This window comes from Oryx dammah, unplaced genomic scaffold, assembly GCF_014754425.2.
Source record: "Oryx dammah isolate SB20612 unplaced genomic scaffold, SCBI_Odam_1.1 HiC_scaffold_21, whole genome shotgun sequence".
In the NCBI taxonomy this organism is placed as follows: domain Eukaryota; kingdom Metazoa; phylum Chordata; class Mammalia; order Artiodactyla; family Bovidae; genus Oryx; species Oryx dammah.
Genome location: NW_024070205.1, coordinates 73,522,958 through 73,548,844, shown reverse-complemented (window position 1 = coordinate 73,548,844; position 25,887 = coordinate 73,522,958). Strand labels below are relative to the sequence as shown.

The 25,887-nt window shown below is 36.6% G+C and overlaps 1 pseudogene; it reads right to left on the bottom strand.

The window, feature by feature from the left end:
* On the bottom strand, positions 1 to 24,392 carry LOC120879868 (annotated as a pseudogene).
* Between the last annotated feature and the right edge of the window lie 1,495 nt (positions 24,393 to 25,887).

The window sequence follows — 25,887 nt, the reverse complement described above, 5'->3', positions numbered from 1 at the left end:
TCATGTCAGCCTTTCCTCATAGAAGGGTACGACAACTTGTGGGCACTTGACATTGGCTTCCTTGGCAGGGACCAGGTCAGCCTCATTAGAGTTCATTTCATCAGGAACATGAGTTCTCCACTGGAGTCTGTATCTCCAGTAATCCACTTCGGTTTCAAACCCCAGGCAAAGCCTTGTGGCTTTTCTGACTTTTTTTTTTTTTTTTTTCCCTTCTTTGGTTTGCTCTCCTCCCCCTTATCTTCCAAATCAGAATCAGCTTTGTGCTTACCTCCCTCTGATTTATCAGTCCTGTGTGCTGTTTTCTGTGACTGCAGAAACTCAGCAATGAGGTCAGGGCAATCCAGGTTCTCTTCTGGCTCCCAATGTGGTATCCTCATCTGAGAACCCCTTCCACTTTAGGAGATACTCCTCTTTGCCCTTTACCACTTGATGGTTTAGAACTTTTTCCAACACATATTCTTCTTCCTCTTCTTCTAGCACCTCCTCCACTTTCTTCTTGTTTTGTTTTCTCGCCCATAGTGCCCGCCAGCTTTCTGATATAAAGGATGCTGCTGCTCGGATCTTGCAGTCATCAACCCTCCCTACGCTGGTCCAAGCATCCAGACTGTCCCGTCCATCCTCTTCCCAATTTACTATGTTTCCTCTCCAGCCCAATCCCCCAGCCGTCTACCCAACCCATGTAGCATTGTCTTGGTCTACTCAGGCTGAAAAGCAGCTCTCCTTCTCCCAGCAATCTTGATTACAACTTCTAACTCTTCCAATCTGGCATTTTGCATGATGTGCTCTGCATATAAGTTAAATAAACCGGGTGACAGTACACAGCATTGTTATACTCCTTTCCCAGTTTTGTATCAGTCAGTGTTCTATGTAGGGTTCTAGCTATTGCTTCTTGATCTGCATACAGGTTTCTCAGAAGACAGGTAAGATGATCTAGCACTCCCATCTCTTTAAGAATTTTCCAGTTTGTTAAAGGCTTTTACATAGTCAATGAAACAGAAGTAGATGATTTTCTGGATTCCCCTTGCTTTTTCTATGATCCAACGGATGCTGGCAATTTGATCTCTGATTCCTCTGCCTTTTCTAAAACCAATTTGTACATCTGGAAGTTCTCGATGCAAGTACTGCTGAAGTCTAGCTTGAAGGATTTTGAGCATAACCGTACTAGCATGTGAAGTGAGCACAATTGTTCATTCGTTTGAAAACTGCCCTTCTTTGAAACTGGAATGAACACTGACTTTTTCCGGTCCTGTGGTCACTGCTGGGTTTTTCAAATTTGCTGACATACTGAGTGCAACACTTTAACAGCATCATCTTTTAGGACTATATCTCAGTGGGAATTCCATCACTTCTACTAGCCTTATTCATAGTAATGCTTCCTAAGGCACACTTAATTTCACACTCCAGGATGTCTGGCTCTAGGTGAGTGATCACATCATTGTGTGTGGTCTTTAAGACACTTTCTGTAGAGTTCTTCTGTGCATTCTTGCCACTTCTTAATCTCTTCTGCCTCTTTTAGGTCCTTACCATTTCTGTCCTTTATTATGCCTGTCCTTGCATGAAATGTTCCTTTGGTATCTCCAATTTTCTTGAAGAAATCTCTAGTCTTTCCCATTATATTGTTTTCCTCTATTTCTTTGCATTGTTCATTGAAGAAAGCCTTTATATCCCTCCTTGCTCTTCTCTGGAACTCTGCATTCAGTTGGATATATCTTTTCCTTTCTCCTTTACTTTTCACTTCTCTTCTTTCTTAACCTATTTGTAAAGCCTCCTCAGGCAACCACTTGCCTTCCTGCATTTCTTTTTCTTTGGGATGGTTTTGCACACTACCTCCTGTACAATGTTATGAATCTCCACCCATAATGCTTCAGGTACTGTCTACCAGATCTAATCCCTTGAATCTATTTGTCTCCTCTACTGTATAATCATAAGGGACTGGTTTACATCAAATCTGAATGGCCTGGTGGTTTTCCCCACTTTCTTTGCTTAAGTCTGATTTTGCTATTAGTAGCTGATAATCTGAGCAACAGTCAGCTCCTGGTCTTGTTTTTTTCTGACTGTATAGAGCTTCTCCATTTTCAGATGCAAAGAATGTAATCAATCTGATTTCAGTATTGACCATCTGGCAATGTCTGTTTGTAGAGTTGTCTCTTGTGTTGTCGGAAGAGGGTGTTTGCTATGACCCATGTGTTCTCTTGGCAAAACTCTGTTAGCCTTTCCCTGCTTCATTTTGTACTCTCAATCCAGATTTTCCTGTTACTCCAGGTATTTCTTGACTTCCTACTTTTGCATTCCAATCTCCTATGATGAAAAGGATATTTATATATTTTGGTGTTAGTGGTTGGGCATAGAATTGGATTACTGTGGTGTTGAATAGTTTGTCGTGGAAATGAACCAAGATCATTCTGTCATTTTTGAAATTGCACTCAAAAGTGTACATTTTGTAGTCTTGTTCATTATGAGTGCTACTCTATTTCTTCTATGGGTTTCTTGTCCACAGTAGTAGGTTTAATGGTCATCTGAATTAAATTCACCCTTTAAATTCCCACCATTCACCCATTCCCCCATTCACCCATTAGTTCACTGACTCCTAAGATATTGATGTTTACTCTTGCCATCTCCGGCTTGACCACATTCAATTTCCCTTGATTCATGGACTTATCATTCCAAATATGGATAGACAATATATATTTGGACACCAAAATGGAGAAAATAGGTGAATATCTGTGTCATTTTGTATGAAACACACATGAAATAAATTCCTAATGGAACAAAAAAATTGGTTATTTATCTTCCAAATTATTAGAGCAACTAAAAGAGGTTCTCCTATTTGCTTCAGGTAGGAAATAAGAAGAAAGAAAAGAGAATAGCATGGATAGTATCTGTCACTTTTGCCAGAAATAAGCCCCTTTATTGTTTGGGGCAAATCTGCTTTTCATTGCTACATGCTTACCACTGACTGTTATTCAGGAGCATAATGAAATGATGACAAAATCAAGGTAAAACATATCATTTATAGTTCAGTATATTTGTATGGTTTAAAATCATTGTTGAAAAACAAAATTTTCCAAATAGGATCAGAAAAGCATCACAAATCTCATTGCATTTACAAGAAATTTGCCTAAAATAAAATGATATAGCAGTGTTAATATACAATATATCCAGAACATGCCAAAAAAAATAGTGGCAATTCTATTGTAAGAAAAAACACATTTTAAGGAGAAAACTATCAGAGAGGTCTAGCTACAAAAGGATTGTTTTATTTTGGAACTGCGTACAACCCAAATGAAACCAAGAAATTAAGAAGCAGAGTGAGCCATAAGAAATTAAAGATGAAATATTTCTTTCAATAATGAGAGGATAGAAAAAGAGAAATAAGAAAAGCCAGATAAAACACATGGAGTTCAGTCTAGTCCTTGAACTTCTTTCAGACTGTAACCTTTCACATTTGTCATGGAGGTATGCATGCTGAGGAAGTTAATGGAATGTGTACAACATAGTTATTTTTTATCTTTACCTCTGGCTATCCACTCATTGGCCCATCAGCTGCTGAATGTATTCTCTCAGGCAATACTGTCTTTTGGGATTCGGAGACACCAATTGTGAACATGAGTTGAAGTCCCTAGCCCCTTTTATTCCATGCTCTATTCTAGAGTTTCCCTCTTGGATTACAAAGAATAAATTTCATTCCTTTTGGCAATAGGATCTTTCTGATATTTGAAGAAAACACTCACATTCTTAAAGGTGCTCACAATATCCCTAGCATCTAGTTCCTCCTGTATTTTTTTTTCCACATTCTGGGGTGTCATTTATTTTAAACAAAGTCTTGAACTTATTTAGAACAGTCCCCAAATTCCTCTTTGGTTGGTTTAACACCTTCCAGTTTGAAACTTATTCTGTCTAGTGAAGGAAATGAATCCAAGATTAATGAAACTGTCTTTCTTCCTCTCTGTCAACTCTTAATCCCAAGTCGTCTGTTCAATCCCTGGGCTCTCCCTGCTCTCTTATTCTTTGTCTAAACAGTGACATGATATATTTCCTATGAGCTGTTTGAAGTATGAACTCTTTACACTTTAAGACATATAAAGGAAGAAGTACTTAGCAAATTAACAAAGGGTATAAAGAGGATATAAGCCTGGGCTTGGTTATAATGTAAAGAAATCAACATTCTCTAACTCAACTGGTAGCAGCATGATTGGCGATGAATTTTCTAACAGACCAGGACACAGTATATATAAAAAAACTTTAACTGTATGCCTGCTGTTGATCCAGAAATTCTAAAATCTATAACTTTAAGAAATCGCCATGAGTTTTTACAAGGACTGACGTACAAATTTTGCCTTCATTATTATTTTATGATAGTGAAAAAGTAAACAGAATTGAAATATTGCACACATTCTAAACAATGTCTGGAAATGATCTGCTAGAAGAAACAATGCACATGTCCTAATAAAAATTTAAAATGTAAAAGTCCGTTCTATACATCTGTGTCTCTTTTGCTGTCTCGCATAGAGGGTTATCATTACCATCTTTCTAAATTTCATATATATATATGGCTGTGTCCCTTCACTGTTCACCTGAAACTACCAAAACATGGTTAATTGGCTCTAACCCAATATAGAATAAAAAGTGTAAAGTTTGGAGAGAAAAATAAATAAATAAATAAAAATGAGACTTTAGAAACAGCCCTTAAAAAAATGAGAAAATTCTCTAGATGAGAGAGAGAGAACTATTCCAAATGTAATCAGAGAGTATGATTGTACTCTTTTTTAAAAAAGATTAAAAATGTTACGTCATTTATTTTATTTTTTAATATAAATTTATTTATTTTAATTGAAGGCTAATTACTTTACAATATTGTATTGGTTTTGCCATACATCAACATGAATCTGCCATGGGTGCACACGTGTTCCCCATCCTGATTCCCCCTCCCATTTCCTTCCCCATACCATCCCTCTGGGTCATCCTAGTGCACCAGCCCTGATCATCCTGTATCATGAATCAAACCTGGACTGGCGATTGTACTCTTAAATAGTCCTCCAGGTCAGTTCAGTAGCTCAGTCATGTCCAACTCTTTGCAACCCCATGGAGCCTAGCACTACCAAGCTTCCCTGTCCATGACCAACTCCTGGAGCTTACTCAAACTCATGTCCATTAAGTTGGTGATGCCACCCAACCATCTCATCCTCTGTTGTGCCTTTATCCTCCCTCCATCAATATTTCCCAGCATCAAGGTCCTTTCCAAGTAGTCAGTTCTTCCCAACAGGTGGCCAAAGTATTGGAGTTTCAGCATCAGCATCAATTCTTCCAATGAATATTCAGGACTGATTTTCTTTAGGATGGACTGGTTGGATCTCCTTGCAGTCAAAGGGATTCTCAAGAGTCTTCTCCAATACCAGAGTTCAAAAGCATCAATTCTTCAGCACTCAGCTTTCTTTATAGTCCAACTCTCACATCCATACATGACTACTGGAAAAACCATAACTTTGACTAGATGGACATTTGTTGGCAAAGTAATGTCTCTGCTTTTAAATATTCTGTCAATGTTGGTGATAACTTTTCTTTCAAGGATTAAGGTCTTTTAATTTCATGGCTGCAGTCACCATCTGCAGTGATTTTGGAGCCCCCCCAAAAAAAGTCTGTCACTGTTTTTACTGATTCCCTTTTTGCCATGAAGTGATGGGACCAGATGCCATGATCTTCGTTTTCTGAATGTTGAGCTTTAAGCCAACTATTTCACTCTCCTCTTTCACTTTCATCAAGAGATTCTTTAGTTCCTCTTCACTTTCTGCCATAAGGGTGGTGTCATCTGCATATCTGAGGTGACTGATATTTCTCCCGGCAATCTTGATTCCAGCTTGTGCTTCTTCTAGCCCAGCGTTTCTCATGATATACTCTGCATATAAGTTAAATAAGCAGGATGACAATATACAGCCTTGATGTACTCCTTTCCCTATTTAGAACCAGTCTGCTGTTACATGTCTGGTTCTAACTGTTGCTTCTTGACCTCTATACAGATTTCTCAGGAGGCAAGTCAGGTGGTCTATTAATCCCATCTCTTTCAGAAATTTCCAGTTTATTGTGATCCACACAGTCAAAGGCTTTGGTGTAGTCAATAAAGCAGAAGTAGATTTTTTTCTAGAATTCTCTTGCTTTTTTGATAATTCAACTGATGTTGGCAATTTGATCTCTGGTCCCTCTGCCTCTTCTAAATCCAAATATCTTGAAGTTCACAATTCATGTATTGCTAAAGCCTGGCTTGGAGAATTTTGGGCATTACTGTACTAGTGTGTGAGATGAATGCAATTGTGCAGTTGTTTGAGCATTCTTTGGCATTGCCTTTCTTTGGGATTGGAATGAAAACTGACCTTTTCCAGTCCTGTGGCCACTGCTGAGTTTTCCAAATTCGCTGGCATATTGATTGCAGCACTTTCACAGCATCATCTTTTAAGATTTGAAATAGCTCAACTGGAATTCCATTGCCTCCACTAGCTTTGTTGAAATAGTGCTATTCTTTTAGCCACTATAGCAAAACTAGCTTTGACATTCAGAGATTAAATAAATTATCTAAATTATGTGCTACTAAGTGGCATACCCAGGAATAGAATTCAGTGTGTCAGCCCCTGAAAGTTGAATCCTCTTGTTCTGGAAATGTTTTTATTGAAATCTGTCACAGAAAGAAACTGGCTTATTAAAAAAGATATCATAACCTCAGAATAGTGACAAGGATTTAGAGATTGTCTGTTTTGGTCTATTTCCTACATTGTATCATTAGGACTCTGAAATAGAAAGTGCAAGTAACTTGCTCAAAGATAAACAGATTTTTCCATTCATCTTTAATGAGATACAGGTTAATTGAAATTCAAATATGTTCTAATGCCCTGAACACACATTGAAAGGTCTGTGAATGGAGGTAGCTACATTTTGACCTGACTGGTCTCTAAGAAATTTGTCCTCTCATTAAAATGATGGGCTTAATTAGGGGCTTTTGTTCTCAATGTCTGGTTTTGTTTTTATACGCCACAATAGCTGGCATAAGAAAAACTTGTAGAAGCAGATTGGTAAATAATGTGGTTGATACAAGGGCAGAGAGTGATCTTACAGTTTTTCCACCAACCCATATTAGCCTTGTACAACAAATGAGAGAGCACTGGGAAGGACAAAAATCTAGATATAATATAAATTATTACTATACTTTTTTCATAGAATTGCAAAAAAAGAAAGAGTTAGGGGAAATCTGTCAATAGACTGAGGTTCAGGAAATCTGTCAATAGACTGAGGTTCAGGAAATCTTCCCTACCTGTAAGAAGAAGGTATAAATTGGGTTGACTTTCTAGCAAATATGTGAGTGGGTTAGTCAATACTGATATTAATACTAATAAGTCTATACTGGATAGCCAACAGTGAAAATAAGAGACCAACTAAAGGATTCCAGTAAGGTCCTTAGTCTCCAGATATAATACCTCAAATGTCCAGAATACAGTTGAAAATCACTCATCATACCAAAAGTAATGAAAGCCCGAACAGAAAGAAAACAATCAACAGAAGACAACACTGAGATGACATAGATTGAAATTATTGTATAATGGTTTTTAAAACTCTAATCCAACTGATAGACCTGGAAAATAGATTAATTTACTAAAAGACCACACAGGAAGGCTCAATAATATATTGCAAATGGCAAAAGGATAAATAAATTTGAATATAAGCTAACTTTAAAAATAGTCTGAAAGGAAAATGTACAGAGCTTCAAGGACCCATGAGAAATAAGATTGTGAAAGCAAAAATAAAGAAAATGAGATAAAAGAATAATGGCTGAGTCCCCTGTGCCTGTGATGACCTAAATGGCAAAGAAATCCAGAAAATAGGGGATATACATATATGTATAGCTGATTCACTATAATGTATAGTAGAAACAAACACAACATTGTAAAACAAATACTTTTTAAATTATTAAAAATAAATAATGGCTGAAATTTCTCAAATAGAGCATAAGGTACAAATCTATATATTAAAACTGCTGAGTGAATTCCAAACAGGATAAATCCTAAAAATTAATGTCAAGATACATCATAATCAGTAGCAAACTCTTGTGATGATTAGAGCTTTGTAGTATAGTCTCAAGTCAGGGTGTGTCATTCCTCCAACTCTGTTTTTGTTTCTGAAGATTGTTTTGACTCTTTGGGGTCTTTTGTGTCTCCATACAAATTTTAAGTTTGTTTGTTTGTTTGTTTGTTTTAGTTCTGTGAAAAATGCCATTGGTAATTTGATAGGCATTGCATTAAATCTATAGGTTGCCTTTGGTAGTATAGTCATTTTGACAATATTGATTCTTCCCGTTGAAGAACATAGTATATCTTTCAATTTGTGTCTTCTTCCATTATTTAATCAGTGTCCTGTAGTTTTCAGATTACAGGTCATTTGTCTCCTTAGGTAGGTTTATTAGTAGGTATTTTATTCTTCTCCAGAGAAGACATATAGATGGCCAAGAGGTACATGAAGATATTCAATATCACTAATTACTAGAAAAATTAAAATAAAAACTACAATACAACATCACCTAACATCAGTCAGAATGATTATCATAAAAAAGTCACCAGCAATATACTGGAGAGTGTATGGAGAGAAGGCAACCCTCCTACACTGTTGGTGGCAATGCAAATTGGTACAGTCACTATGGAGAACATTATGTAGGTTCCCTAAAAAACTAAAAATAGAAGTAGTATGTGACCCTGCAGTCCCACACCTGGACATATATCTGGAGAAAAACATGGCCCAAAATGCCATATGTTCCCCAGTGTTCATTGCAGCACTGTTTACAATAGCCAAGACATGAAACATGGAATCAGTCAAAACGTCCATCAGCAGAGAAATGGATGAAGAGGATGTGAGATATATATATGTGTGTATATATATATATAGGGGTTCCCTGATAGTTCAGTTGGTAAAGAATCTGCCTGCAATGTAGGAGACCTCAGTTCAATTCCTGGGTTGGGAAGATCTGCTGGAGAAGGAAAAAGCTATCCACTCCAGTGTTCTGGCCTAGAGAACTCCATGGACTTTATAGTTCATGGGGTCATATTGTCACCTTGCTTATTTAACTTCTATGCAGAATACATCATGAGAAATATGTATCTTAATAACTAAAAATGTGTATCTTAATAACATATATATATAATGAAATATTAGTCAATCATTAAAAGAAATGAAATAATGTCATTTGCAACAATACGGATGGACCTAGAGAGTGTTATACTGAGTGAAGTTAAGTCAGACAGAGAAAGAGAAAAATCATATGATATCCCTTATAAGTGGAATCTTAAAAGAAATGATACAAATTAACTTATTTACAGAACAGAAAATGATTCATAGGCTTAGAGAAGGAACTCATGGTTGCTGGGATGAATGATGGGGGAAGGGATAGTTAGGGAGTGTGGGATGGACATGCACACATTGCTATATTTGAAATGGATGACCAGTAAGGACCTACTGTATAGCCAGGGAGCCCTGCTCAATGTAATGTGACAAGCTGGGTGGGAGGGGAGTTTGAAGGAGAATGCATACATGTATCTATATTGTTGAGTCCCTTTGCTGTTCACCTGAAGCTAGCAGGACATTGTTAATTGGCTATACCCTAATACAAAATAAAAAGTTAAAAAAGGTACACCATAATCAAATTGCTAGAAATTTCAGGGGAAAATCTCAGTAACTCTTGATAGATATTATGCCATATGTTTTTGGAAAAAGTGTTCAAACATCAGCATCAGTAGAGTTTTCATCCATCACCATAGAGCCAGGAAGAAGTGACAATAGTTTTCCAATTGTGGATGAAAAGAGCTGGCAACTCCAAATACTATAATGAGTGAACTATCCTTTAAGAATAAAAGGAGAAAAAAAAAAGAATAAAAGGAGAAAATAGTCATTCCGGGGCAAAAGAAAACAGAGAGACTTTTTCTCTAGCAGACCTGTACTTGAAGAATTCTTCAAATAGAAAGCAAAACAGAAAAAGGATTGAGATTTTAGGTAGGAAAAAACAATGGAATTGATTTTTTAAAATATGGGCAAATATAATGACTATAATTTCCCTACTGATTTTATTAAATTATGACTGTGCAAAATTATCATTTGACATGGTGCTCAATGGATGTTGAGAATACTACAGACATTTATGTTAAAAACTTGGGGAGTATAAATAAATGTAAATGGAAGTAAGCTTCCCACATTCCACTTGAGGTGGTAAAACATCAGCAACAGCAGGGAGTGATAAGCTACCTTTGTATATCTTAATAACTAATGCAACTTACTCATAAAACCATGTAAAGCAATGCAGATGTATCACAGTTAAATTATTTTATAATGTTCAAAAATTCACAGGGAGGACAAGAAAACAAAATGGGATTGAGAAACAGAGGAAACACATATAAAACAACAGTAAAATGGCAGACATTATCCCTAAAATAGTTAATAGTTATTTAAAATGTAAATGGTCTAAATAGATCAATTAAAAGATTGAAAATGGCAGGGTGGACACATAAACAAGTCTGAGCTGTATGCTGTGTACAAGAAAGTCGCTTCAAACATGAAAACATGTCAAGTGGAAAACTGCAAAAAATACACACCAGGCAAAAGTTAACTTGAAAAACTAGAAGTGGCTAATGTATTTCTTGGTTGGATTCCCTCCCTTCCTGAACTCTAAACACTGAAGTGTCCCAGGACCAAGATTCAGACTCTTTTTTTTTTTTTTAATTTTATTTTTACTTTATTTTACTTTACAATACTGTATTGGTTTTGCCATACATTGACATGAATCCACCACGGGTGTATACAAGCTCCCAATCCTGAATCCCCCTCCCACCTCCCACCCCATATCATCTCTCTGGATCATCCCCATGCACCAGCCCCAAGCATCCTGTATCCTGTATTGAACATAGACTGGCACTTCTTATGCTTATGTGTACACGAATTCTCTGAATGACTTCAGCTAGTTACATACTTTTAAATATCACCCATATGTGAAGATCCTCAATTTATGTCACATTCTGTGGCCAGGCCCTGGCTGCCTATTCCATGTCTCAAAGCAGAATTTATTGGGCTATATTTAAAATGGATGGGCTCCAATTTCCAGCATTGGAAAACTGTTGTCACTTCTTCCTGGCTCTATGGTCATGGATGAAAACTTTATTGATGCTGATGTTTGAGCACTTTCTCCAAAAAAGTATGGCATAATATCTATCAAAAGTCAAATGTACTTATACAAGTCAAATGTATCTTTAACACGTTTATTCTTCAAGAAGTAACTGTCTTAATATTTAAGATAGGAAATGTTCCATGATGCCAACTGTTCAAGTCTTGCTAACTCTTTCATAAGTGAAGTGAAGTGAAGTGAAAATTGCTTGTCCATGTCTGACTCTTTGTAACCCCATGGACTATACACATTTCATGGAAATCTTCAGGCCAGAATATTGGAGTGGGTAGCCTTTCTCTTCTCCAGGGGATCTTTCCAACCCAGGAATCAAACCAAGGTCTCCCGCATTGCAGGCAGATTATTTACCAGCTGAGCCACAGGGGAAGTCAAAGAATACTGGAGTGGGTAGCCTATCCCTTCTTTAGCAGATCTTTCCAACTCAAGAATGGAACTGGGGTCTCCTGCATTGCAGGCGGATTCTTTACCAATTGAGCTATCAGGAAAGTCCAACTCTTTCATAAAATAAATGTCAAATAATTATTCAGTTCACAATAGAACTGGATTTTAAGCACCATCTTTATTTTTTCTTATTTTTTTAAGAATATGTAATTGTGTTTTTTTATTTATTTTTCATTTTTAAATATAAATTTATTTATTTAAATTGGAGGTTAATTACTTTACAATATTGTATTGGTTTTGCCATATACACCATCTTTAAATGAATTAATTTAAAAAATAAAATTATTACAGAAAAGCTACTTCATCATATATTTATAATAACAGATTTTTGTCCCTAATATGTATTCTAAATTGATTATAGGAATGGATAAGATACTCTACCATTGCACTGAAGTGGTTTTGCCCAAGTTCCATTTAAACATATCACATCTATCTCCCCTAAAAGGTCATAATTCCTGGTGCATTCATAATTTACTCTCTCACCACTCTGATATCTAGACTCCTGATTTTGTGTAATACCATTTTCCAATTGAGATGGATTCACACAGAAAGCATCTGAATAGAAAGGAAAAAAAGCATCTCTAATATAATGATCATCATGAACAGCAAGGAGGAAATGGGATGTCAAATATATTCCATGGTTGTTTAGATTCAATAGTTAATCTGTCATGAAAGACTGCCAGTTTTAATCAGTTTACATGTAAGATTAAGGGAAAGGAAATAAAGCAATGTTTTTCAGTATGAATTAAATTTCTGTATCTTAAATGTCTCCCTTATCCTTCACTAGAAATTTAATACACATTTTTTTAGGCCAGAGAAAATAAGAGCTTTTCTAGACATCTCTTTCTTAAGGGTAGTAACATAATAATTATAAAGTATATAAATTCAATATGAATATATAAGCCATAAGAAAAACATAATAAAAAGATCATTTGACATTAGGATTTGGTTTACATTCATCCTGTTTAAGAGCTGTAACAGTACGCCACTATGGAGAACAGTGTGGAGATGCTTTACAAAACTGGAAATAGAACTGCCATATGACCCTACTGCTGGGCATACACGCTAAGGAAACCAGAATTGAAAGAGACACGTGTACTGCAGTGTTCATTGCAGTGCTGTTTACAATAGCCAGGATGTGGAAGCAACCTGAATGTCCATCGGCAGATGAATGGATAAGAAAGCTGTGGAGCATATACACAATGGAATATTGCTCAGCCATTAAAAAGAATGCATTTGAATCAGTTCTAATGAGGAGGATGAAACTGGAGCCTATTATACAGTGTGAAGTAAGTCAGAAAGAAAAACACCAATACAGTATCAGTTCAGTTAAGTCGCTTAGTTTGTCTGACTCTTTGCAACCCCACAAACTGCAGCAGGCCAGGCCTTCCTGTCCATCACCAACTCCCGGAGTCCACTCAAAGTCATGTCCATTGATGGCATCTGTGATGCCATCCAACCATCTCATCCTCTGTCCTCCCCTTCTCCTCCTGCCTTCAATCTTTCCCAGCATTGAGGTCTTTTCCAGTGAGTCAGCTCTTCGCATCAGGTGGCCAAAGTATGGGAGTTTCAGCTTCAACATCAGTCCTTCCAGTGAACACCCAGGACTGATCTCCTTTAGGATGGACTGGTTGGATCTCCTTGCAGTCCAAGGGACTCTCAAGAGTCTTCTTCTACACCACAGTTCAAAAGAATCATTCTTAAGTGCTCAGCTTTCTTTATAGTCCAACTCTCACATCCATACATGAACACTGAAAAAACCATAGCCTTGACTAGATGGACCTTTGTTGGCAAAGTAATGTCTCTGCTCTTTAATATTCTGTCTAGGTTGGTGATAACTTTCCTTCCAAAGAGTAAGCGTATTTTAATTTCATGGCTGCAATCACCATCTACAGTGATTTTTGAGCCCCTCAAATAAAGTCAGCCACTTTTCCCACTGTTTCCCCATCTATTTCCCATGAAGTGATGGGACCAGATGCCATGATCTTAGTTTTCTGGACCTTGAGCTTTAAGCCAGCTTTTTCACTCCTCTTTTACTTTCATCAAGAGGGTCTTTAGTTCTTCTTCACTTCCTGCCATAAGGGTGGTGTCATCTGCATATCTGAAGTTATTGATATTTCTCCCAGCAATACTAACACATATATATGGAATTTAGAAAGAAGGTGATGATGATATTATATGTGAGACAGCAAAAGAGACACAGATGTATAGAACAGTCTTTTGGACTCTGTGGGAGAAGGCGAGGGTGGGGTGATTTGAGAGAGTAGCATTGAAACATGTATATTATCATATGTGAAACAGATTGCCAGTCCAGGCTGATGCATGAGACAGGGTACTCAGGGCTGGTGCACTGGGTTGACCTTGAGGGATGGGATGGGGAGGGAGGTGGAAGGGGTTTCAGGATGGTGAACACATGTACACCCATGGCTGATTTATGTCAATGTATGGCAAAACCCATCACAGTATTGTAAAGTAATTAGTCTCCAATTAAAATAAATTAATTAAAATTTAAAAAGAGCTGTAACTTTAGGTCCTTAGAAAAATAAACATAGTAAGTACTTCTTTAGAAACTTAATTAAGAATTAACACACTCTGGACAATATCATAGTTGAAGGGAGAAGATGATTAATTAAAAAATCCAAACATAAGATATAGAAAAATGTGTAATTTTACAAAACGACTCTTTAATGATAATGAGCTTAATGGTAAATGCTTAAGGACACCCTAGTGAGTGATGTGTAATTCTTCAGTGAGATCCAGAGCATGTAAGGCTGTTGCCATGGGTTCTAGATGGAAATGTGCACAGAAGCCCTTGGGAATCATTAAAATAGTGTCAGAATTGCAGTCCCAGTGGTTTTGATTCATCAGATCTCAGTGACCCTGTGAAACTGCTTGCATATCTAACAGTTTACAGAATATGCTGAGATTGCTGTGCCTGGACCGTGTACTGGGCTATAGAATTATTGGGCTATAGACTGATCACTGAGTACACAATTCCATCCTTTTTTATGTGTGCGAGCATGCTCAGATGCTCATTCGTGTCTGACTCTTTGTGACCTCATGAACTCTAGTCCACCAGGCTCCTCTATTTATGAAATTCTCTGGCAAAAATACTGGAGTGGGTTTTCATTTCTTCCTCCAGGGGATCTTCCCAACCCAGGGATCAAAACCATGTCTCATACACTGTCAGGCAGATTCTTTACCACTAGTGCCACCTGGGAAACTCTCATACCTTTTTATGTTCAGGCGTAAACCTTCTTTGATCTGGCTTAAGAATAATCTATGTCTTTTTAATGATGGTGGAGGCAATTTTCCTCACTGTGTTTCTTAATATATTTTAATACATAAACTAAAAAATTTTGCCTAAGTACTTTTGCATGCTAGCCTTCCTGTTCATTTTCTCTTAATACACTGTATAATATTGTTTCCATCCAGCTGATAATATGGCCAACATTTAAAAGCCACTTCTCCTGACCTACATGATTTCTTTTGTCAACCTATGAGGACTGCATCATCAAAGCTGGGCAAGTTAACACAATCTGTATCTGAAAGAAAAAGAATGTATTTGTTTAATACCTCTTTAAAAATACATACCGGCCAATAATTATATTCCAGAAAAAATAGATACATATCAAACCAATGAATATTTATAATATTTATAATATTTCTCTTATAACTTAAATGTCAGAAGTCTTGACTCAGTCACATTGACTGTCTCTATATTCATCAAAATTACGACATGGGAATGGTGATGTTCTAAGAGAGAGGAATGCATACGTCTCACATTTAAATTATTTTTCCCAATTGCAAGTCATCTACATTATGAATGTGTTTCTATTTCTTGCTTCTATCAAAATCTGTTACCTTGAACTCTGTTAAATATCTTAGAAAACTGCATGTTATAAAGAAATTATTGATAAATTAATAACAAATGGAGTAGTGATAAGACTGATAAGCAGCGGTCAGCCATGATAAAGGAACAGAGACAAGAAATCTGAGAATGTATATCAGAGGATGTCCAAACTACATCCAAGATTATGTGAAAGTGAGATAATTTAGCTAGTGTTACCAAACTTTTATTATTTAGCTTGTTAAGATGAGACAATTTGAGACAACCAAACTTTTACTATTACTAGAGTTTTTAATTCAATTCATAACTTTCCATAGATACCTTGTTAGATTCTAGAATTACTGGTTAGTTTCATATTTATACCATTTATGCTCTGAATTAAAGATATTTGTCAGCCTTATAATAGAATGAAAAACACGATACTTATGCATTCTGGTGAATGGGAGCATTTTCCTCCTAGATGTCCTATAGATGGATACGAGTCCCTCTATCCCAAACCCCTCATCACTGTTGTGAGTAACTTCTCCATATTGGTAACTGTCTCTCTAATGAGATATAGCACCATTCTAAATACAAGGTGGAAGTCCATAAGGTAGTCCTAGGAATACATGAGAGAATGATTTCATGTCTCAATAACTCTGAAACTTACTTTGATGAACTGCTCATCATATTTGGTAGTTTTATTTGAAAATAGTGAATGATTATACTATAACTTCTAGAAAATCAGAGAGAAGTTCAAGAATATGTCCTAAAATTACCATTCTGGTGTTTGCCCAACCATCCCCTTGAGCACAAACTTGAAATTAACAGCACTGACATATAAAAGAGACTATCAGTGCTTCTCTAATCAATCATGAATAATAAAAAAAAAAAACACATTAGGACTTCATCACCTTAGGAAAAGTACTATATATTGTAAGAAATTAAAAGGGACATTGTAGGAAGAACATAAGAAATCTTTCAGAAAAAAACTCCGTGGCAATGCAAATGCTGCAAATTCTATGAATAGGTAGGACTATGAATATGTTATATGAATAGTTAGGTTTAATTTTATTACACATGCAGTGCTAATATTACAAAAAAATTGCCAGATTGAAAACTGATTCTATCTGGAACCAATTAAATTAACACAAATGATTAATTGGAGTATGTAAAAATCAATTAAGTGTATAAACATAGAAATTACATATGTTAGTCACTCAGTCATTTTCAACTCTGCGACTCCATAGACTGTAGCCCACCGGACTCCTCTGTACATAGAATTTGCCAGGCAAGAATACTAGAGTGGGTTGCCATGTCCTTCTCCAGGGGATTTCTTGACCCAGGGATTGAACCCAGGTCTCCCACATTGCAGGCATATTCTTTACTGTTTGAGCTACCCTGGCACATTAATTCCTAAATGACTTATAAATAAATAAATGATTTGATATATTTAGAAATCTAAAGGAACCTGTCTCACGACTTTGATTGCAATTGATCAGTTTCAATGAATGATACTTAATATAGAAATTTGGTTTGCATACTGTCCTCACCTATACACTGAGGGGAAGAGCTCCACTTTCCCATATAGCATGTTATTCCATCTTCTTCAAATATCCTGATGCCTTCTTCACAAATATAACTTAACTTGGTACCATGTGCATATAGCCTTGATTCATGTCATGTGTTTCTCTCCTTTCTTCTGCAGAGCTAGATGATTTAATGGTTCCACAGTCTATTTAAGGTGGTTGAAAACATGGAATTTTTTTCTATATGAAGAACAGAGATCAAAGGATGAAGTATAAATATAATGTTTAAATTAAATTAAAATAAGTTGAACAAGTTAAAGAGTTTTAAGACTCACAAATAATTGAAACTTGCAATCCACCTGTCTCCATAAATATTCTTGTACTATCCACTTGTTCAACATGCCCCTGCATTCTTTTTTTTTAATGAATTTTTTATTGAAATGTTGGATGTATAACAGTATGTTAACTTCAAGTGTGCTACAAAATCATTTGGCTTTTGCATACATTATAAAATGACTACCAGTATCTAGTAAAAATCTGTCCCTATACAAAGTTATTACAATATTATTGACCATATTCTATATGCTGTATATTATATCCCTAAGGCTTCTTTATTGCCATAACTGGAGTTTATACCTCTAAATCCTCTGCATCTATTTTGCCAACCCCCACCTCCCTTCTTGCAACAACCCATAGTTTTGCACCTGTGTGAGCCTGTGTTCCTTTAATTTTGTTTGTTTTATATTTATATTTCACATATAAGTGAGAACATGTGGTATCTGTCTTTTTCTAACTGACTTACTTCACTTAGCATAAAACACACTAGACTCATTCATGTTGTTCCAAATGGAAATATTTCCTATTCTATGGCTTAGTAATAGTTCATTTTTGTGTGTGTGTTTATCCACTCATCTATCAATGGACTGTTGGCTTGCTTCCTATCCTTGCCTATTGCATGTAATGCTGCAATGAACACCAGTGCTTATATCTTTTTGGATTAGTGTTTTTGATTCCTTTGAACAAATGCCCAGAAGTGGAATTGATAGATCATATGGCAGTTATACTTTTAACTTTTTGAGTAAACTTCATACTCTTTTCCACAATGGCTCTATCAATTTATAATTCTACCAACAGTGCACAAAGACTCCCTTTGGGCCACATTTAGCCAATACTTGCTATTGTATTTTTTATATTAGCCATTATGACAAGTGTGAAGTGACATCTCACTATGGTTTTAATATACATTGTCCTGAAGATTAGACGGACCTATGTTGGCAAAGTAATGTCTCTGCTTTTGAATATGCTATCTAGCTTGGTCATAACTTTCCTTCCAAGGAGTAAGCGTCTTTTAATTTCATGGCTGCAGTCACCATCTGCCGTGATTTTGGAGCCCCCCAAAATAAAGTCTGACACTGTTTCCACTGTTTCCCCATCTATTTCCCATGAAGTGATGGGACCAGATGCCATGATCTTCGTTTTCTGAATGTTGAGCTTTAAGCCAACTTTTCCACTCTCCTCTTTCACTTTCATCAAGAGGCTTTTTCGTTCCTCTTCACTTTCTGCCATAAGGGTGGTGTCATCTGCATATCTGAGGTGATTGATATTTCTCCTGGCAATATTGATTCCAGCTTGTGCTTCTTCCAGCCGAGCGTTTCTCATGATATACTCTGCATAGAAGTTAAAGAAGCAGGGTGACAATATACAGCCTTGATGTACTCCTTTTCCTATTTGGAACCAGTCTGTTGTTCCATGTCCAGTTCTAACTGTTGCTTCCTGACCTGCATTTAGGTTTCTCAAGAAGCAAGTCAGGCGTTCTGGTATTCCCATCTTTCATAATTTTCCACAGTTTATTGTGATCCACACAGTCAAAGGCTTTGGCATAGTCAATAAAGCAGAAATAGACGTTTTTCTGGAACTCTCTTGCTTTTTCAATGATCCAGTGGATGTTGGCAATTTGATCTCTGGTTCCTCTGCTTTTTCTAAAACCAGCTTGAATATCTGGGAGTTCATGGTTCATGTATTGCTGAAGCCTGGCTTGGAGAATTTTGAGCATTACTTTACTAGCATGTGAGATGAGTGCAATTGTGCGGTAGTTTGAACCTTCTTTGGTATTGCCTTTCTTTGGGACTGGAATGAAAACTGACCTTTTCCAGTCCTGTGGCCACTGTTGAGTTTTCCAAATTTGCTGGCATATTGAATGCAGCACTTTCACAGCATCATCTTTCAGGATTTGAAATAGTTCCACTGGGATTCCATCATCTCCACTAGCTTTGTTCATAGTTATGCTTTCTAAGGCCTACTTGACTTCATATTCCAGAATAGCATATTCAAAAGCAGAGCCATTACTTGGCCAACAAAGGTCCATCTAATCAAAGCTATGGTTTTTCCAGTAGTCAAGTATGGATGTGAGAGTTGGACTGTGAAGAAAGCTGAGCATCAAAAAATTGATGCTTTTGAACTGTGGTGTTAGAGAAGAATCTTGAGAGTCCCTTGGACTGCAAGGAGATCCAACCAGTCCATCCTAAAGGAGATCAGTCCTGGGTGTTCTTGGAAGGATTGATGTTAAAGCTGTAACTCCAATACTTTGGCCACCTCATGAGAAGAGCTGACTCTTTGGAAAAGACTGTGATGCTGGGAGGGATTGAGGGCAGGAGGAGAAGGGGACGACCGAGGATGAGATGGCTGGATGGCATCACTGACTCAATGGATGTGAGTTTGAGTGAACTCCGGGAGTTGGTGATGGACAGGGAGGCCTGGCCTGCTGCAATTCACGGGGTTGCAAAGAGTCAGACATGACTGAGTGACTGAACTTGGAACTTGGTCTGAAGATTAATGATGTTGAGCATCTTTTCATGGGTCTGTTGGCCATCTCTATGTCTTCTTGGAAAAATAATCTACTTAGGTCTTCTGGCCATTTTTTTTTGTTGTTGTTGTTGAGTTGGATATCTTTTCTTTTTTTTCTAATGTTGAATTGCATGAATTCTTTGTGTAGTTTGAATATTAATTGGATATATCCTTTGCAAAATATCTTCTCCCATTCAGTAGGCTGCCTTTTTCATTTTATTGATACTTTTCTGTGCTATGGGAAAGATTTTTAGTTTGATGTACTCTCATTTTCTAACTTTTACTTTTGCTTCCCTTACCTGAGGAGACATATCCCCTCCAGTTCGATTCAATTCAATTGCTCAGTCATGTCCGACTCTTTGCAACACCATGGACTGCAGCATGCCAGGCTTCTCTGTCCATCACCAACTCCTGGAGCATTCTCAAACTCATGTCCGTTGAATCGGTGATGCCATCCAACTATCTCATCGTCTGTTGACCCCTTCTGCTCCCTCTTTCAATGTTTCCCAGCATTGGGGTCTTTCCAAATGAATCAGTTCTTCACATCAGGTGGCCAAATTATTGAAGTTTCAGCTTCAGCATCAATCCTTCCAATGAATAATCAGGACAGATTTCCTTTAGGATTTAGTGGTTGAATCTCCTTGCAGTCCAAGGGACTCTCAAGAGTCTTCTCCAACACCACAGTTCAAAAGCATCAATTCTTCTGCACTCAGCTTTCTAATAGTCCAACTCTCACATCCATACTTGACTACTGGAAAAACCATAGCTTTGATTAAACAGACCTTTGTTGGCAAAGTAATGTCTCTGCTTTTTAATATGCTGTCTAGCTTGGTCATAGCTTTTCTTCCAAGGAGCAAGTGTCTTTTAATTTCATGGCTGCAGTCACCATCTGCAGTGATTTCAGAGCCTCCCCTCACCCCCCCCCCAATAAAATCTCTCACTGTTTCCATTGTTTCTCCATCTATTTCCCATGAAATGATGGGACTGGATGCCATGATCTTAGTTTTCTGAATGTTGAATTAAGCCAACTTTTTCACTCTCCTCTTTCACTTTCATCGAGGCCCTTTAGTTCTTCACTTTAAAACTGATGTCAAAGAGCATATTGCCTATGATTTCTCTAGGAGTTTTATGGATTCAAGAGTTATAATTAAGTCTTTAATTCATTTTTAGTTTATTTTTGTATATTATGTGGGAAAGTTAGCCAAGATTGATTCTTTTGAATGTAACTCTCCAGTTTTCCCAACACCAGTTATTAAAGAAGCAATAATTTTCCCACTATATTCTTGCCTCCTTTGTCATACATTAATTGGCCATATAATTGTAAGTATATTTCTGGGCTCTCAATTCTGTTCCATAGATATATGTGTCTGTTTCTCTGCCAGTGTCATACTATTTTAATTATCACAACTTTGTAATGAAGTTTGAAATCAAGGAGTCTGATTCTTCCAATTCCATTTTTCTTTTTCAAGATTGCTTTGGCTATTCTGGTTCTTATGTGCTTCTGTACAAATTGCAAAATTTTTTTCTTCTAATTCTGTGAAAAATACCATTAGTAATTTAAGAGGGATTGCATTGTCTGTAGATTGCCTTGGGTAGCAAGGTTATTTTAACTATACACATTCTTCAAATTGATGAACATGATATCTTTCCATTTGTTTTGTCATCTTCAGTTTTTTTCATCACTATCTTATAACTTTCAGAGTACAAGTCTTTTGCCTCCTTGGTTAGATTTGTTAGTAGCTATTTTATTCTTTTGATGCAGTTGTAAATGGGGTTGTTTTCTTGATTTCCTTTCCTAAAAATTTGATGTTCAAGCATAGAAATGTGACATATTTCTGTATCTTAATTTTTATCCTTCAAATTTAATGAATTCATTTATTAGTTCTAATAGCTTTTGATGATGTTTTCCTATGTACAGTATTATGTTATCTATAAATAGTGACAGTTTTACTTTTTTCTTTGCAATTTGAATTCCTTTAATTTATTTTTTCGTGTGATTGCTGTGTCTAAGACTTACAATACCATGCTGAATAAAAGTGGAGAGTTTGGGCATCTCATCTTTTCCCTGGTTTTTAGGAAATGCCCCTCAGCTTTTCACTGTTGAATGCAATGTTGGCTGGATGTTTCTCATATGTGGCCTTTATTATGTTTAGGTATGTTTCCCCACTACCCACTACATGGAAAGCTTTAACAGAAACAGATATTGGATTTTATCAAAAGTTTTGCTTGCATCTATTGAGATAATCATATTATTTTTATTTCTCAATTTGTTGGTAAATATCACATTGATTCACTGATATTGAAACATACTTGAATCCCTGAGAAAAGTCACAGTTGCTCATGGTGTGTAATCCTTTCAATGTATTGTTGAATTTGGTTTGCTAATATTTGATTTAGAATTTTTATACCTATGTTCATAAATGATATGGACAGAAATTTTCTTTTTATGTAATGTCTTTGGTTTGGCATCAGGATGATGATACTGACCTTGCAGAAGAAGTTCAGAAGGGTCCTTCCTCTTCAATTTCTTTTGGGACTATTTTTTTTTCCTATCATTTTTATTTATTTTAATTGGAGGTTAATTACTTTACAACTATTTTGAGAAGAATAAGTGTTAACTCATTTGTAAATGGCAGAATTCACCTGTGAATCTGTTTGGTTATGGATTTTTGTTTCTTGTGTTTTCAAAATACTGATCAATTTTAATATCAGTAATCAGTCTGTTTGTATCTTTTATTTTTTTCCTGATTTAGTTTTGAGAAATTGCATATTGCAAGGAATTTATCAGTTTCTTCTCAATTGTCCATTTTATTTGTGTGTAATTTTCACAGTAATATCTTTTAATTCTCTATATTTCTGTGGTGTTTCCTCATTTGTTTCTAATTTTATTGATTCAAACCCTCCTCTTTTTCTTGATGAATCTTTCTAAAGGTTTAGCAACTGTGTTTATCTTTTCAAATGATTAGCTCTTGGTTTCATTGATATTTTCTATTTTGTTTAGTCTCTATTTCATTCATTTCTCTTCTGATCTTTATTGTTTCTTTCCTTCTACAAACATTGGGTTGTGTTTATATTTATCATTCTAGTTTCTTTCAGTTCAGTTCAGTTCAGTCACTCAGTCGTGTCTGACTCTTTGCAATCCCATGAATCGCAGCACGCCAGGCCTCCCTGTCCATCACCAACTCCTGGAGTTCACTCAGACTCGCATCCATCGAGTCAGTGATGCCATCCAGCCATCTCATCCTTGGTCATCCTCTATTAGATTGCTTATTTGAAATTTTTCTTCTTTTCTGAGGTAGGCCTGTATCACTATAAATTTCCCTCTTAGAATTGCTTTTGTTGAGTCTCATACACATTGGATCATTTTATTTCCATTTTCATTTGTTTGCAGGTATTTTTTATATTGTCTTTGATTTCTTCAGAGACCCCTTGGTTATTTTGTAACATATTTTTTAACCTCTAGCTGTTTGTACTTCTGGCATTTCCCCCTCCCCCCCAATAGTTGATTTTTAGTCTTGTACATTTGTAGAACAAGACTCTTGTTATGATTTCAATGTTCTAAAAACTCTGTATTTCTGTTCCCCATCTCATATTTTATATCCATTTGTTTTGTGTTTCTATTAACTATTTATTGCTGATACAGATAACGTTACTGTTTTTATTTTCTAATCTTCCCACTAGCACCTACTACCCTTACTATAAGTTTGCTTTTACCAGTAAACTTCTTTCTTTTGTAACTTTCTTACGTCTAGTTGCAGTCTTTTCTTTTCATCTTAGAAAGTCTCTTTCATATCTCTTGTAAAGTGAGTTTAATGCTGCTGAACACATTATTTGCAAATCTCTAAAACTGTTGATCTATCCTATGATAGTCTTGCTGGATATGGTAGTTTTGGTTATAATTTTTTTCCCCTTTCATCACTTTGTGTATGTTGTGTCACTCCCTTGTGGCCTGCAAAGTTTCTGCAGAAACTGCTGATGGTTTTATGAGTCCCATTGTATGTAACTAGTGGCTTTTCTCATGATGCTTTTAAGATTCTCTATTTTATTTTATTTTTCCTATTTAAATTACAATGTGCTTTGGTTAGATCTCTTTTGGTTCATCTTATTTGGGAATCTGATTTCCAGGCCTGGAAGTCTGTTTTGTTTTCTAGGTTAGAAAGTTTCAGCTATTATTTCTTCAAATAAGACTGTCTCTCTCCATTTGGGATTCCTATAATGAGAATTTTGCTGCATTTGCTGTTGCCCAGATATCCCTTAACATACTCATTTTAAAAAATTCTTTCTTTTTCCTGTACTATTTGGGGAGTTTCCACTACCCTGTCTTCAGATCACTGATCTATTCTTTTGAATCCTCTAATCTCCTGTTTATTTCATCTAGTGTATTTTTCATTTCAGCTATTACATTATTTATCTCTATTTAGTTCTTTTTTAAAAGTTCTACCTTTTTCTTAAAATTCTCACTGTTTTCATCCATTCTTCTCCAGAGTTTATTGAGCATCTTTATGGTCATTACCTTGAATGCTTTACTGGGTAGATTGCATACCTCCATTTTGTTTAGTGTTATTTTCTGAGATTTCATCTTGTTCCTTCTTTTGGAATGTATTTCTTTGTCTCCTCATTTTAGCTAATTCTATATGCTTTCTTCTAAGATTAAGCATGTTCCTAAGCTTGGAGAGGTGGTCTTATGTAGGAAAAGTCTTTGGGGCCCTGAAGCATGCTCCCCTCTGTAGGATCTGTACAGCAGATATAAATGCTATAGGGATGTCCTTCTGTTGTAGCAAGCCCAACTACTGTGGGGACACAGGTAAGCAGGGCTAGCACCCCAACCTGGTAGGCTGTCATTTGGCAGGATGAAGTCCTGGGAAAGCCGGGTGTAGGGCCCAAAGGTACCTGGGCTGGTGCTGTCATACACAGGAGCAGGATGATATCCAGGTGTAGCAGCTGGGGCCCAGTGGGGACTGGGGTTGGCACTGTCATACTCATGGGTTGGTAAGCCTCTGGTACTAGTAACCTACAAGGAGAACTCCAAAGTGGCACTTGGCAGTGGCGTTTTCATAGTAAAATGAGCTTTCTTTTTTATTTATTTATTTATTTTTTATTTTACTTCACAATACTGTATTGGTTTTGCCATAAATTGACATGAATCTGCCACGGGTGTACATGAGTTCCCAATCCTGAACCCCCCTCCCACCTCTTTCTCCATATCATCTCTCTGGGTATTCCCAGTGCGCCAGCCCCAAACATCCTGTATCCTGCATTGGACATAGACTGGCGATTCATTTCTTACATGAATCCCATTCTCCCAAATCATCCCACCCTCTCCCTCTCCCACAGAGTCCAAAAGTCTGTTCTATATGTCTATGTCTCTTTTGCTGTCTCCCATACAGGGTTATCATTACCAACTTTCTAAATTCCATATATATATGTTAGTATACTGTATTGGTGTTTTTCTTTCTGGCTTACTTCACTCTGTATAATCAGCTCCAGTTTCATCCATCTCATTCGAACTGATTCAAATGTATTCTTTTCAATGGCTGAGTAATACTCCATTGTGTATATGTACCACAGCTTTCTTATCCATTCATCTGCTGATGGACATCTAGGTTGCTTCCGTGTCCTGGCTATTATAAACAGTGCTGTGATGAACACTGGGGTACACGTGTCTCTTTCAATTATGGTTTCTTCAGTGTGTATGCCCAGCAGTGGGATTGCTGGATCATAAGGCAGTTCTATTTCCAGTTTTTTAAGGAATCTCCACACTGTTCTCCATAGTGGTTGTACTAGCTTGCATTCCCACCAACAGTGTAAGAGGGTTCCCTTTTCTCCACACCCTCTCCAGCATTTATTGCTTCTAGACTTTTGGATCACAGCCATTCTGACTGGTGTGAAATGGTACCTCATTGTGGTCTTGATTTGCATTTCTCTGATAGTGAGTGATGTTGAGAATCTTTTCATATGTTTGTTTGCCATCTCTATGACTTCTTTGGAGAAATGTCTATTTAGTTCTTTGGCCTATTTTTTGATTGGGTCGTTTATTTTTCTGG